We start from the raw sequence: 14,083 nt of genomic DNA, 5'->3' as shown, positions 1-14,083 counted from the left end.
GGTGTGATAGAATGTCCTAGTGATTCAAAATTCTTTTTTTGTAACAATGCATGTTTAAAAATTCTTTCTTACTCCAGTGGGCTCAGACCTAGTTTGTGTCGACATGGCTAAACAAGAAGTCAGAATTGTCGGGAAATACGGGCCCTGTTATATGGTGCCTCCCTCGGAAAAATGGTGAAGAAGACTGAAATAAGTCAGCACGCCAAGTGCACTTGCTCCTTCTGTGGCCAAACCACTATGAAAAGACGAGCTGCGGGGATCCTGCACTGCGGTTCCTGCATGACAAACGCCGTGGGTGGTGCCTGGACCTACAACACCACTCCAAGGTGACAGTAAAGTTGGCCGTCAGGGGACTGAAGAAGTTGAAACACCAGTAGAAGCTCCACCATTTGAAACATGGCTAGCCTACGATAAATGGGTTAATTTATATAACAAAATTCCTTTGGCTTGCTAAATTTATTAATTAGATGTTCTGATTTACATTGCATTAATTTTGCTTTCTCAAAAGACTTGGAAATTAAAAATCCTTCTAATTTTTATTGGAAAAAAATTCCTTCTTACTCCAGTAAGTGTAAGATGGTGCTTACTATGAATCCTGAGGGGTGGTTGGGTGGGGAGCTGGGGGGAGGGGGGGGTCTGGGGGGAGGGGGGAGGGAGAGGGGGAGGGGCTAAAAGGGCGAAGGGCATTAAGGAGGACACTTGGGATGAGCACTAGGTGTTATACATAGGGGATGAATCACTGAAATCTACTCCTAAAATCATTATTGCACTATACGCTAACTAACTTGGATGAAAATTTAAAAATAAATACATAAATGAATAAACTTTTTAAAAAAATTAAAAAAAAAAAAAAAAAAGAATCCTGGGGCTCCTGGGTGGATCAGTTAGTTCAGCATCCGACTTCGGCTCAGGTCAGGGTCTCATGGTTCGTGGGTTGGAGCCTCGTGTTGGACTCTGTGCTGACAGCTCAAAGTCTGTGTGTGTGTGTCTCTCTCTCTGAGCCTCCCCATCTTGCACTCTGTATCTCTCTCTCTCTCAAAAAATAAATAAACATTAAAAATAAATCTTGAGGGGCGCCTGGGTGGCTCAGTTGGTTAAGCGTCCAACTTCGGTTCAGGTCATGATCTCCCAGTCCGTGGGTTCAAGCCCCGCATCAGCCCCGCTCTGTGCTGACTGCTCGGACCCTGGAGCCTGCTTCAGATTCTGTTTCTCCCTCTCTCTCTCTCTCTCTCTGCCCCTCCCCAACTTGTGCCCTCTCTCTCTCTCTCTCTCTCTCTCAAAAATAAACAAACATTGAAAAAATTAAAAAAAGAATCCTGGGATGAGGGGTGCCTGGGTGGTTCAATCAGTTGAACATCTGACTCTTGATTTTGGCTCAGGCCATGATCCCAGGTTCATGGAATCGAACCCCACCATCAGGCTCCACTCTGAGCATGGAATCTGCTCAAGATTCTCTCTCTCTCCCTCTGCCTCTCTCCCCCAAGTATGCTCTCTCAAAACAAAACAAAACAAAACAAAACAAAAATCCTGGGATGATTTTATATTTATACCAAGACATATTGTTGATAGCCTGGAAATTATTTTGTTAAATAAATTTCTCAGAAGAGGGGAGTTTCCTAAAACATGTAGAACTGGGTTAATGGACCCTACGAATACATAAACTATATAAATGTGCTGGGGGCGCCTGGGTGGCTCAGTTGGTTAAGACTTGGATTTTGGCTCAGGTCATAATCTCACAGTTCATGGGTTCAAGCCCGAATCAAGCTCTCTGCTGTCAGCACAAAGCCCGCTTCAAATATATATATATATATTTATAAAAGGAAATTCCCATGTTCCAGAACTCACAGCTAGAGAGAGCTGTCACATGAGCCTGATGTGGCAGTTGAGGGAGTGGGGCCTGGGCGTGGACGCAGGCTGGAAATGAGACCCAGTATAAAGCTTCCCAAATGTGGGGGGCACCTGGGTGGCTCAGTCGGTTAAGCATCCGGCTTCAGCTCAGGTCACGATCTGACAGTTTGTGAGTCTGATCCCCGCGTCAGGCTCTGTGCTGACAGCTCGGAGCCTGGAACCTGCTTCGGACTCTGTGTCTCCTTCTCTCTCTGCCCCTCCCCCAATAGTGCTCTGTCTCTATCAAAAATAAATAAATGTAAAAAAAAATAATATTTAAAGCTTCCCAAATGGGACTTGAAAAATTCTTCCCGCCAGTCCAAAGAAGCAGAGAGCAAGATAGTTGTGTCTCAGAGCTCAAGATAGAGTGGGAGAAAAACACTTGTATAAGAAATTACCAACCCAAGTCTACGTTGTGTGGATCTAAATTTGTACTACCTGCCCCATGATATGAGAATTCTAGGGGAAGAAATTTAAAGTTCAGTGAGGCTCTGTTTCACTCCAGGGCCCCAGCAAAGGGAAATACGAAACAGTTCTACTTCTAGAACGTTCTTACTGAAACAGCCCTGGCTGAAGATGAATACATAATGAACACTTAGAAACCACAAGAAGTGAACCACCTGAAGAAGATTAAATAGATACAGGTAATAAGAGAATCAGTGTCCCAAGAACTAGAAATAATAGAATAATCTGCAACAAAACAAGCAAGTTTAAAGTTACTAAAGAGATTAACAGAATACAGCGTATAATGAAGAAAATAGACCATTTTTAGAAAGAACAGACAGATTTGGAAAAGAATCAAATAGAATATCTAGAAATTAACAATCACTGAAATTCCCGATTTTACCTTTGTGTGTGACTTGTTCTAGATAGCCCCAATTTCAATCCTGCCTCTTGACCTAACTTTGAAATAGACTCTACACCTCTCCTTTCACATATTTTTTAAAAAATTTTTTAGAGAGTGGGAGAGAGGGGCAGAGGGAGAGAGACTGAGAATCTCAAGCAGGCTCCACGCTGAGCACAGAGCCCCACATGGGGCTCAATCCTTCCACCCTGGGATCATAACCTGAGATGAAATCAAGAGTCAGAGGTTCCACTGACTGAGCCACCCAGGTGCCCATCTTTTCTCCTGTTAAAATGAAAGTTCACAGAAGACAAAAAGCAAATGATATATTCAGAATCGTGTCTAGCACACAACCTATTAACCAGGAATGAGAACATACCAGTCTGCCTTCGAATTTTGGGGGCCCCTGGGGAAAAGAAGTAGAACATATGACTCCCCCATGAGACACCCTCAAGAAAACAGCAGCATTGCACATTCTCCCTCCCAAGCACTATGGAGTACCTAAATCCCTGCTATTCTTTTTTTTTTTTTTTTTAATGTTTGTATTTGAGAGAGAAAGAGAGCAAGTGGGGGAGGGGCGGAGTGAGAGGGGGACTGAGAATTCGAAGCAGTCTCAGGGCTGACCGCAGCGAGCCCTATGCGGGGCTTGAACTCACCAACCATGAGATGAGGACCTGAGCCAAAGTCAAACGCTCAAAGGACTGAGACACTCAAGACCCCCAGTCCCTGCCATTCATGAAAGAGCTCAAAGAGGATAGGGTACTTTCTCTGGGAAATAGGGCTTTCTGTGTCCCCTGGGGCCTCCTAGGGCCCCTGTGATCACTGATTCCTGAGCCTCGGAGGTTCCATCTCTGCTCTTTCAGGGAAGGGCTGGCCAGGTTTTGATCCTCCTTTCCTTTCATCCTGAGCTTCTACCGTATCTGTTTTATCTTATTTGGGGTAGAGAAATTCTTCCCAGTTTTTTCCTTTTTTGTTTTGTTTTGTTTCCAAAATTATTTTAGTTATTCTCAGGTCTGTGCTTTACTGTCTAAATGTTAGGATAAGCTTATCTATGTCTACAAAATACTTGGTTAGAATTTTTTAATTCCAGTGTAATTAACATACAATATTATATTAATTTCAGGTGAACAATATAGTGACTCAATTCTATACATTACTCATGGCTCATCATGATAAGTGTATTCTTAATCCCCTTCACCTATTTCACCCATCCCCCCACCCACCTCCCATCTGATAACCATCAGTTTGTTCTCTATAGTTAAGAGTCTGGGTTTGGGATTTTGTGTGGGTGTGTGTGTGGGGGGGTTGTTGTTGTTTTGTTTTGTTTCGTTTCATTTTGTTTCTTTTTCTTTCATCTTTTGTTTTACATCTTAAATTCCACATATGAATGAAATCATATGGTATTTGTCTTCCTCTGACTGGCCTATTTCACTTCCTTATTAGGATTTTGAGAGAAATTACATTAAACCTACAGATGAATTTGGAGAGAATTGACATCTTTACTATGTCAAGCCTTCCAATCTATGACCACAGTGTATCTCTCCATTTATTTAGGTCTTTTATTTATTTCATCAGCATTTTGTAGTTTTCAGCATACAGATCCTGTGCATGTTTTGTTAAGTTTAAACCTAAGTATTTTGTTTTCTTTGGAACAATTATAAATGGTATAGCATCTTAAATTACAGTTTCTACATGTTTGTTGATTTTTGTGTTGATCTTGTATGTTGCAACTTTGCAGAACTCATATAGCAGTTAGAGGATTTTTTTTTTTTTTTTTGGTAGATTCTTTAGGATTCTCTATAGACAATCATGTCATTTGCAAATAGGGACAGTTTTGTTTCTTCCTTTCCACTCTGTATGACTTTTATTCTTTTTCTTGCCTTATTACAGTGGCTAGAAATTCCAGTACTAAGTTGAATAAAAGTGATGAGAATAGAAATCCTTGCCTTGTTCTCAGTCTTAGGGGGAAGGCATTCAGTGACTCATCATCAACTATGATGTTAGCTATAGGCTTTTTATAGATGTTCTTTATCAAGTTGAGGTAGTTCCCTTTTATTCCTAACTTGTTGAGAATATTTATTATAAACGATTATTGGATTTTGTCAAATGCTTTTCCTGCACCAATTGATAAGATTATATGATTTCTCTTCTTTAGCCTGTTGATATGGTAGACGTTTTTGTTAATCCAGCTTTATTGATTACTTGATATGATGGACTTTTAAAATTTGAATCAGACTATATATCTGGAATAAATTGTAATTGGTCATGGTATGTAAGTTTTTGTATTTATAATTATTTTATAATGATGGATTCAATTTGCTAATGTTTTTTTGAGGATTTTGAAGGAGATAATTAGTATAAGTTCATAAGATATTGGTTTATAGCTTTTTTTTCTAAGTTCATGACAGATACTGGCTTATAGTTTTCTTTTTTTTAGTACTGTCTTTGTCTGGTCTCATAAAATGAATTGGGAAGTGTTCTCTCCTTCTCTGTTTTCTGGAAGAAGTTGCAGAAAATTGGTATTTATTCTTCTTCAGGAGTTTGAAAGAATTCTCCAGCGAAACCATCTGAGCCTGGGGATTTCTCTTTGGGAAGGAAATCTGTTTTATCTGGATCATGACATCTTTGTCCACTGAAGTCACAAAGGTTTTGGCCAAGTTTTAGGATATCGAATTGCAGAAAACCCTGGAAATCATCACCCACATCCCTCACCACATATGAAGAAAGTGATTTGCCTAAAGTCACAGAGCTAGTTAGTAGTAGAAATGAGAAGAGCCTGTGTTTCAGGATACTCAGTCCAGCTTTCTTTGCTGCTAAGTAAATGAAAGTGGCTCAAGAGTGAAGACTCAATTTTCAAACACCCTCCCATTCATTGCCCACTCACTGTCTCATAGGAGGAGATCAAATGCTTCCCTGTGTATAAGCCCTCAATAAGAAGATTCCCCAAGCCCCTTCCACCCTAAAGTTAGAACCAGGAAGGGCAGGAGTCAAGAGCAGAGCTGGCAACCCATGGCCAAGGGGGCAGAGAGGCAAAACTTTGGCAAACAAATCCCCCAAGGAAGAAGCAACCATAGGGCTGATCAGCCTGGGAATCAGCCCCCTCTGTTGGTTTGATAGACACTTGGATGAGAGGCTGAGCCAAAGAGGAACAGAGACCATGGGCACCTCTCCCAACAGGGTCAGCAAACAGTAGAAAGTTAGGGTTTCCTGATCACACGCCCTGTTTTCCTTAGGGTATGAGCCAGAGACCACTCTCCAAACTGTAGATAAGAAGGCAGAAGATAGGGCGCCTGGGTGGCTTAGTCACTTCAGTGCCTGACTCTTGATTTCAGCTCAGGTCATGATCTCACAGTTGTCGGATGGAGCCCTACATTGGGCTCTGTGTTGACAGCTCAGAGCATGCTTGGAATTCTCTATTTCCTCTCTCTCTCCCCCTCCCCTGCTTGTGCATGTGCCCTCTCTCTTAAATTAAATGAACATTAAAATTTTTTTTTAAAAATGGCAGAAGAAAGGAGTGGATAGATTATACCTGCACAATAACATAACACGACATTCCCACAGCTGGATCCCCATCACTGCTTAGGATGTCATCCAGTAGAACCTTCTGCAATAGGAATATTATATACCTGCACTGTCCAATGAGATGGCCACTAGTCCTATGTGGGTATGAAACACTGGAAATGTGAATAGTGCAACTAAAAATACCAAATTTTTTATCGTAATTAATTTAAACTTAACTAGTCATATGTGACTAGTGGCTACTGTATTGGACAGCCCAGAACCAGAAAAACCCCTGTAAATGCACTCATGAACAAACCTGAAAAGCATATGAAAACCAGAAGCATAATCTATAATAAGGGAAGTACTAAGATGCGATGGCAACTCACTTAAAATTGAGACAAAACCTCACACCTCAAATTTGCACCAATATTACACGATGCTCTGGTTTCACTTTATTTTAGCTCTATGCATGCTAGTTTGGGGGGAAAAGATCACTTTTGGCAATATAAGGGAAGGAGCATATCATAGGCTTCAGGGATCCACTTGGAAGTTACTAAGCCTATATCGAGTTAGAGAAAGAATATTATGGAGATTTGGCTTGTTTTGTTCACCGTTATATCCCCAGTGCCTAGACTATCCCCTGGCAAGAAACATTCTGGGTAAAAGTTTGTTGAGTGAATGAAAGGAGAGGCAGACTGCCAGAGGAACTCGTCTTAAGAAAAAGAACAATTTACGAAGCAAAACCTCTAGGCTCAGCCGAATGGCCACTAGAGGGCGTTCCAGCCCAGCCGCTAACTGGTGACCCGCCGCAGGTAAATCGTTCTCCCCCTTGGGAGAATTCCCAGGTTTTCCCTAGCACTTCCCACGCTCCAGGGTGGCTGTAAAAGAGTAAATCCCAGCCACCACCCCTCCCTTCTTATCACACTTCCATGTCTTTCTTTCTTTTTTATTTGTCTTTATGTTTTCTCATGTATACCAGACAACCCTCTTAGATGTTAGGATCAGATCTATGTATCTATGTATGGGCAATGCAAGGCCCCCAGCACGCTAGGACGCTTAATAAATGTCATATTTTGCGCTTCAAATAAAGGAAATGGAGAGTCATAGGCAGCAGCCCACGCCTGGGAGTCAGGAGGTGGGTTTCTAGACAACTCTGTTCAATGTAAGTCCAATATGGTCCCAAACACTGTGCTGTAAGATTCCCATAGGTAGTATTATCTCCATTTTACAGATGAGAAAATTGAATTTCAGAGTGATTGGCAAAGGTCACATAGACTATAAGTGGATTTTGAACCCAGGATGATTTGCCTACAAAACCCTTGGCATTAACTCTGTAGCATTGGTTTCGAGTTCAAATTCGGCAATGCTGAGAGCATGGCTTTCTAGGAGATCCAGTGAGGCTAGAAGACTGAAATTGGGGGTTGCACTGGAGTCAGGAAAGGGAAAGAAAAGGCAGTTACATTGGAGTCCTTGGGGGGGGGGGGGGGGTTGGGCAAGGGCACTGTTACCACCCAGAAGAGCAGGGTGGACCTATCACAGGCCAAAGTCTTCAAGATTTCTGTTTAAGGACTGCCTGTTGGGGTGCCTGGGTGGTTCAGTTAAGTGTCCAACTTTGGCTCAGGTCATGATCTCACAGTTAGTGAGTTTAAGCCCTGTGTCGGGTGTTGGGGTCTGTGCTGACAGCTCAGAGCCTGGAGCTGAATCTGTCTCCCTCTCTCTCTGCCCCTCTGTCCCTCTCTCAAAAATAAATAAATAATCATTAAAATTTAAAAAAATTAAAGGACCGTTTGTGTTGACCCCCAAATCCACAAGTAAGCCCCAAAGAGATGGCATTTGGAGGTGGGGCCGTTGGGAGGTAATTAGGTTTAGATGAGGTTATGAGGGTGGGGCTCCCTTGATGAGGCTGGTGTCCTTTAAAAGAGGAGAGACCGGGGCCCTCTCCCTCCGCTGCGTTGAGGATACAGCAAGAAGGTGGCCCTCCCAAACGCAGGACTAGTGCCCTCACCAGAACCAAATCTGCCAGCACCTTGACCTTGGACTTCCCAGCCTTCAGAACTGTGAGAAATCAATGTCTGTCATTTAAGCAGCCCAGCCTATGACATTTTGCTATAACAGCCCAAGCAGACTAAGACACCATCCTTGCCTCCGCTGTACCCTTTCCTTTTCTTTGGGATAGTTGTCTCTTCTCCTCGAATTAGAACTTTCTCTCAGGTAAAAAAAAAAAAAAAAAAAAGAACTTGCTCTCAGGTGAAGATCCCACCTACTTCCCAAGCGCTGCAGCTAATCTCATGCACTCCAAAATTTGGAAATCCCTGCGGTGGTGGTTAAGTGCATGGGCTTTGGATTAAGCAGGTTATAAAAATAATTAAATATGAGGCTTTGCGCAAAGGCCGGCTAATCCCCCACACCCACGACTCATTTTCCTCATGTATATGCAGCGTGGATAATACTTGCCTTATGAGGTTGTGGTGTGATTTATTGATTTTGTCAATGCCAAACCTCTTGCATTGGGTCTGTAGGCACAGAGCAGGAACTCAGGAAGTGTTCGTTTCCTTTTTTCCTTACTTGTGGTGTCACGAATGCCAAGGACAGTTTACATTTAGCAGAACCTTTAGCTCAAAGGAAAAAGCTAAAATGGAAGAATTTCAAGCATCAACCTGTGAGTGGAGAAGATATCCGGGGGTAGGGAGGAACATTTGAGGACCAAGGACCTTGACTTCTCACCTTGTACACAAGCGGATTGTGCACACAGGTCCCTGCCCTCACCTCAAAACAAGAAGAGTGCCTTGTGAGGCTCAACAGGCTTCCAGCACATACATTTGCTCAGGACCAAGATTTTCTCTGGACTGCTCCACAAGTTACTCCCCTCCTGATTTTTTCTCTACTCCACTGTGTTGGACTCCTCTGTTGTCCCTGTAGATCCAACCTCCCTCCACTCTCTTCTGTCCCACTCAGTGCCCCAGGAGGTTGGGCTATCAGGCTTGTCCTTTGTTTTCCAGCTAGATTAGGCTGTCAGGGAGTCAGGCAGGCGAGTTGAGGGCTGGAGGCCAGAGAGTTGAGAGTTTCTGTTTCCTAGCTCCCTCCCTGTGCTTGGCCAGGACTGAAGGCCACAGCTCCAGGGTGGCCTCTCCACACAGTTGTTACTGCAAATACTCGGCGCCCAGGAAGAGACAAGCCACACGCACTCAGGAAATCAGGAAAAGATTGTTTATTGCACACTGGTTCCAGCCCAGCAGAGTCACCTCCAAAGGCTGAGCCTGGAAACTTGGCATCATCTTCCTTTTATGGCTGGCATGGTAGGGGGTTGAGAGACAAAAGAAAAGGGGGAGGGGGCAGTTATCAGTGGTGCTGTCTGGGCAGTTGGTAGACACAGGAGGCAAGCAAGATTACAGAAGCCAAAGTAGTATGCAAGGGGAGCGTCCAGCCTCGGACATCTGGCTGGCCCCTTTTCTCTTGTTTTTACTAGCTTTGCTTCTCACAGTGAGTGTGTGCTTTCCCTAACAAGAACACACTCTCCCTCTTTTTGGATTTCAGTCCCCACACCTTCCCCTTGCTCCTTCAGGCCCAATTCCAGTGCCAGATACCACAGTGTATCTTCTGGTTTCCCTACCTCCTGCCCACACCTTTGTAGATCATCCTTTTGTCAAATTCTCTCCAAATTACCCAATTTGAGTGACCCTAATTGATATAACGCTGATGATGAGGATGCAAAAGGTAAGCTGAGGGCAAAGGAGCTAGCTTTACCCCTCTCCCCAGGTGGGATATGTATGATATTCCTCAGGCACCCCTGCTTGCCCAAGAACAAAGGAAAGAAAACAAGTAGTTAACTGATAGAGATCACAGCTATGCAGGACACGAGTCTCCATCAGTTTACAAATGTCTTAGTAAATTACAAGAAAAAGGCAATCTTATCAGTAGCCTAATCTCCAGAAAGCTGTGGACTCAGTTTCCTGGAGCCCTAATATTGCCCTCCCCTCCATAATGATGTGGGGAACAAAGGCAAGAAGGAAATGGCAGGTGAACTTAAATTTCCTTATAACCTGCAGCCCATTAACAAATACTTGAGGCAAATACAGAGTATGATGTCTCTCCAGGAAACCCCTACTGTCATCATGTTAATGCCTTACTAGAGGGAAAACAACCTTAGCTTGATAATAGCAAGGCCTCAGGTATTTTAGAAGTCCTCTTTGGCATAGCAAAGTCCTTCTGGAGGCCTCCATTTGTCTTCACCTCCCCCATCTCCACAGTATATAACCAGTTACTCTGCACAACCCCAGTGCAGCTCTTTCTGCCCACAGGTCCTGTCCCTGTGCTTTAATAAAATCACCTTTTTGCACCAAAGATGTCTCAAGAATTTTTTCTTGGCCATTGGCTCCAGACCTCCACTACTCCCAAACCATATCACCGAGGGCTGGTTAGGCCCAAGTAGTTGGTCTCCCACTGATCCATGGAGACCACGGGGCCACTGTTCTTCAGTTGCCACCAAAGGCTCTCTGCTGTTTTGCTCTCCTGGTCAGGACACAAAACCTTCTCAGGTGGACACACCCAGAGCCACCTGTAGGAGGGCAACCCCAAGCAAATCCCAGGTGGCGACTCCGGGCACTTGCCAGCACCAGAGTATTGTTCCCACGTGATTTATTTTGAGGGAGAGAGAGAGAGAGAGAGAGAGAGAGAGAGAATCCCAAGCAGGCTCCACACTGTCAGCAGGGAGACTGATGTGGGGCTCAAACTCACAAACTGTGAGATCATGAACCGAGCCAAAATCAAGAGTGGGATGCCCAACCAACTGAGACATCCAGATGCCTGGGAAGAAGATGATTTTAAACCTGAGAATCTGCTCTTGAGGTCCTTTTATTTATTTTTTTAATTAATTTATTTTTTTCTTGAGGTCCTTTTAAAGATTGCATACCCTGCTCTGAGCCACTAAAATTTTTTGGAATCTCTTGAGCCTAGAAATGGTACTAAAATGTTAAATCCACCATTGGGAATTGTTGAAAGAGAAACAAGAAGTCCAAAATGGAGTCATTGGTCCCCAACCACAGCAAACCAAGACCTAATTGTAGTTTGAACCTCTCTCAGGAATGTGACCTTTTAAGTTAATCTGAAATTTCCTGATCAGCTCTGGTAAAGTAATCGCGTGATAAAAACCCTGCCATCCCTTCCTCCTCAAAAAAAGATGTAACAGGGGTGCCTGGGTGGCAGTTGGCTGAGTGACCGACTCTTGGTTTCAGCTCAGGTCATAATCTCATGGTTCATGAGTTCGAGCCCCACATCAGACTCCACCCTGACAGTGCAATTCCTGCTTGGGATTCTTTCCCTCTTTCTCTGTTTCTACTTTGTTTGTGCTACCCTCACCCACCCCACCCCATCCCCCCACAAAAAAAATAAACTCTTAGAAAAAAGATGTAACAATCCTTTTCTTTGCTGATAATGTCCTTGCCCCATTCTCCTTCCTATAAAAATCTTCTATTTTGTACAAATCCTTGGAGCATCCCTGTACTTGCTAGGTGGGATGCTGCCCACTGATTGAAAATCAATTAATAAATCACAAATCGATTAAGCAATTAGCAAATCGCTTAATAAAGCCAATTAGGTCTTCAAATTCACTCAGTAGAACTCTTAACAGACTCCTTTATGTTAGCTCATGTGACCTCCACAACGTGTCTTCGGGCTCCCCAGCATTCAGCCCCTTCATGGTCATTGGCCATGACACCATGACTCTCACTTCTGCTTTGCCTCGGATGATAACGAATGACCAAGCTATTTCTCACTGTAGATGTTTATTTTCAACGATAATCTGTTTATCCTCTAGTCAGTGGAGAATGTGCCTGTTTTTTTTAACGTGTCCTTCTTTCTTTTTTTTTTTTTTGGTACCTTTTGACCCCCTTCGAGAGAGAATTCCTCCCCACCCTCGCTCTGCCTCTGACAACCACCAATCTGTTCTCTGTATCTATGAGCTTTTTTTTTTTTTCGTTTTGTTTTTCTTTTGAACATGTCTTTTTTTTTTTCAATGGCTGAATCTCGATCAGGGGCAGTAAGTATAGGAAGCCCTAATTGTACAAGAAAACACAATAGCCTCCAGAAGCCACTGGGGCCATGGCGACAGGATGCATTAGCTAATTCAAAGGACTCCCAGTGGTGAATAGGGAACATTTTCAGCACCAAATATGTTAGGAATGGATTCCCTAACCTGAGGGGCTTCCTAAACAGCGTCTATTAGAGTGTGATTCAGAGACTCTGAAAGCATTTGTCACTCTTGTGGCTCCTGCTACTTTCCTCCCAGGCAGCCACTCCTGGGGGACCCTCTCTTGGCACTGCTAACCCCACACTGGTCCAGCTCAGCAGAGATGTGTTGAGACAAAAACTGGGAAGGGCCAGTGCCTGCTTAAGGATTACACCTCTGTGCCTGGTTGGCTACCCAGAGAAATTACACTTACTTAAAGTGATAAAATCGGTCCCTTGTCCCTCCCTGCCTACGGATCAAGTAGAGCAAGATGGGATGGAAACTTCCCCAACCTGTGTGCACAGATCATTACAAGTGTTCAGCTAAGCAGCTGCTTTCCCTGGAAGTTCAGCTCTAACCAAATATGCACATTCAATAAGGCAACTGAGCCAGCCTTCTTTCAAAACAGTTCTTCCCAAGGCAAGACCATGGGCCACTTTGTTTTCTAGTGTGGTGACAAAAGGACAGGCCTGGAAGGGAGGGGACACTGGGCCATCTAGTTTTGCCTCAAGTCTTTCATCGCTGTGTGATCTCCGGCAAACCCCTGCTCTTCTCTGACACTCTGGGTTTTGTTTTTTGAATAAGAATGTGGTGAATTCAAAGAAAAAAAAAAAGGTGTGGAGAGCTCTCAACACTAGAACCATAAGATTTTGCCACAGAATGTTAGCATATTTTAGCTCAATTTGTAGAAACCTCAACTGGAGAAAATATGTATGTAGGATCATTTGACATACATATTCCATTTACTCTTTCAGAGAATTTTCGTTTTTAATCTTTGGCCAGGACAGATTTAAAAAAAAAAAAAAAAAAAAAAACCACCTGAGCTTAAAATTATACAAATTATGGAATTATTGTGGGATTTCTTTTTGACCTAAATGCCAATGAATGCTTTCACTTTCCTTAATTATTAGCTTTTTCCTCATGAACAGTGTAAATTATGGCCTGAATGATTGAAGAAAGATTAAATAAATAAATAAGCAAATAAATAAATAAGATGGTGGTGAATGTTGTCCTGGATGACTTATAACGTACCTGGCCAGAGCTAAAATTTGGTGATTGCATAGTTTCCCAGGAGGAAATTTCCTGGAAGAACTTTAGGATTGCTTTTATCATTCTGGAGCAGCACTATGCAATAGAAATATATACACACATATTACATACATGTAATTTCTTATAGTTCGACCAAAACAAGTAAAAAGAAACAGGTAAATTAATTTTAATGTTTTACTTAATCCAATACAGTCAAAATATTTCAACATGTAATCAACATAAATTATTGAGATATCTTAAGTGTTTTTCATGCTAACTCCTTGAAATCTATTTAGTTTACACTTGTAAATATGGACTAGCCATATCTCAATTGCTCCCTAGGCACAGAAGGCCAATGTCCCCCACAGTAGGCAGTGGAGGCCTAGAGTTAGCTCAGGAGTGCCCAAACCCAGCCAGTCCTCCTACCTGGGGCCTGATCCCTCCTGTGGTCCCTTCACAAACTCCATAGCTGGCCAGTCATCTTTCTGAAACAAACAGACCCAACCCTAATCCTGTCACTCCCCAGTTTAAAAGGTCTCTGATATCTCCTACCTTTGTGGGACAAAGTCTGAACACCTTGGCATGATTTAAAAAAAAAA

The 14,083-nt window shown here is 43.0% G+C and overlaps 1 pseudogene; it reads left to right on the top strand.

Moving 5' to 3' along the window:
• The first annotated feature begins 103 nt into the window (after positions 1-103).
• On the top strand, positions 104-537 carry LOC147581610 (large ribosomal subunit protein eL43 pseudogene; annotated as a pseudogene).
• The last annotated feature ends 13,546 nt before the right edge of the window (positions 538-14,083 follow it).

The sequence above is a fragment of the Puma concolor genome, chromosome B1 (assembly GCF_028749965.1).
Source record: "Puma concolor isolate L17-30 chromosome B1, mPumCon1.1.hap2, whole genome shotgun sequence".
Taxonomy (NCBI): Eukaryota; Metazoa; Chordata; class Mammalia; order Carnivora; family Felidae; genus Puma; species Puma concolor.
Note: the sequence above shows the minus strand (reverse complement) of the source record. Positions and strands in the feature narration are given on the sequence as shown.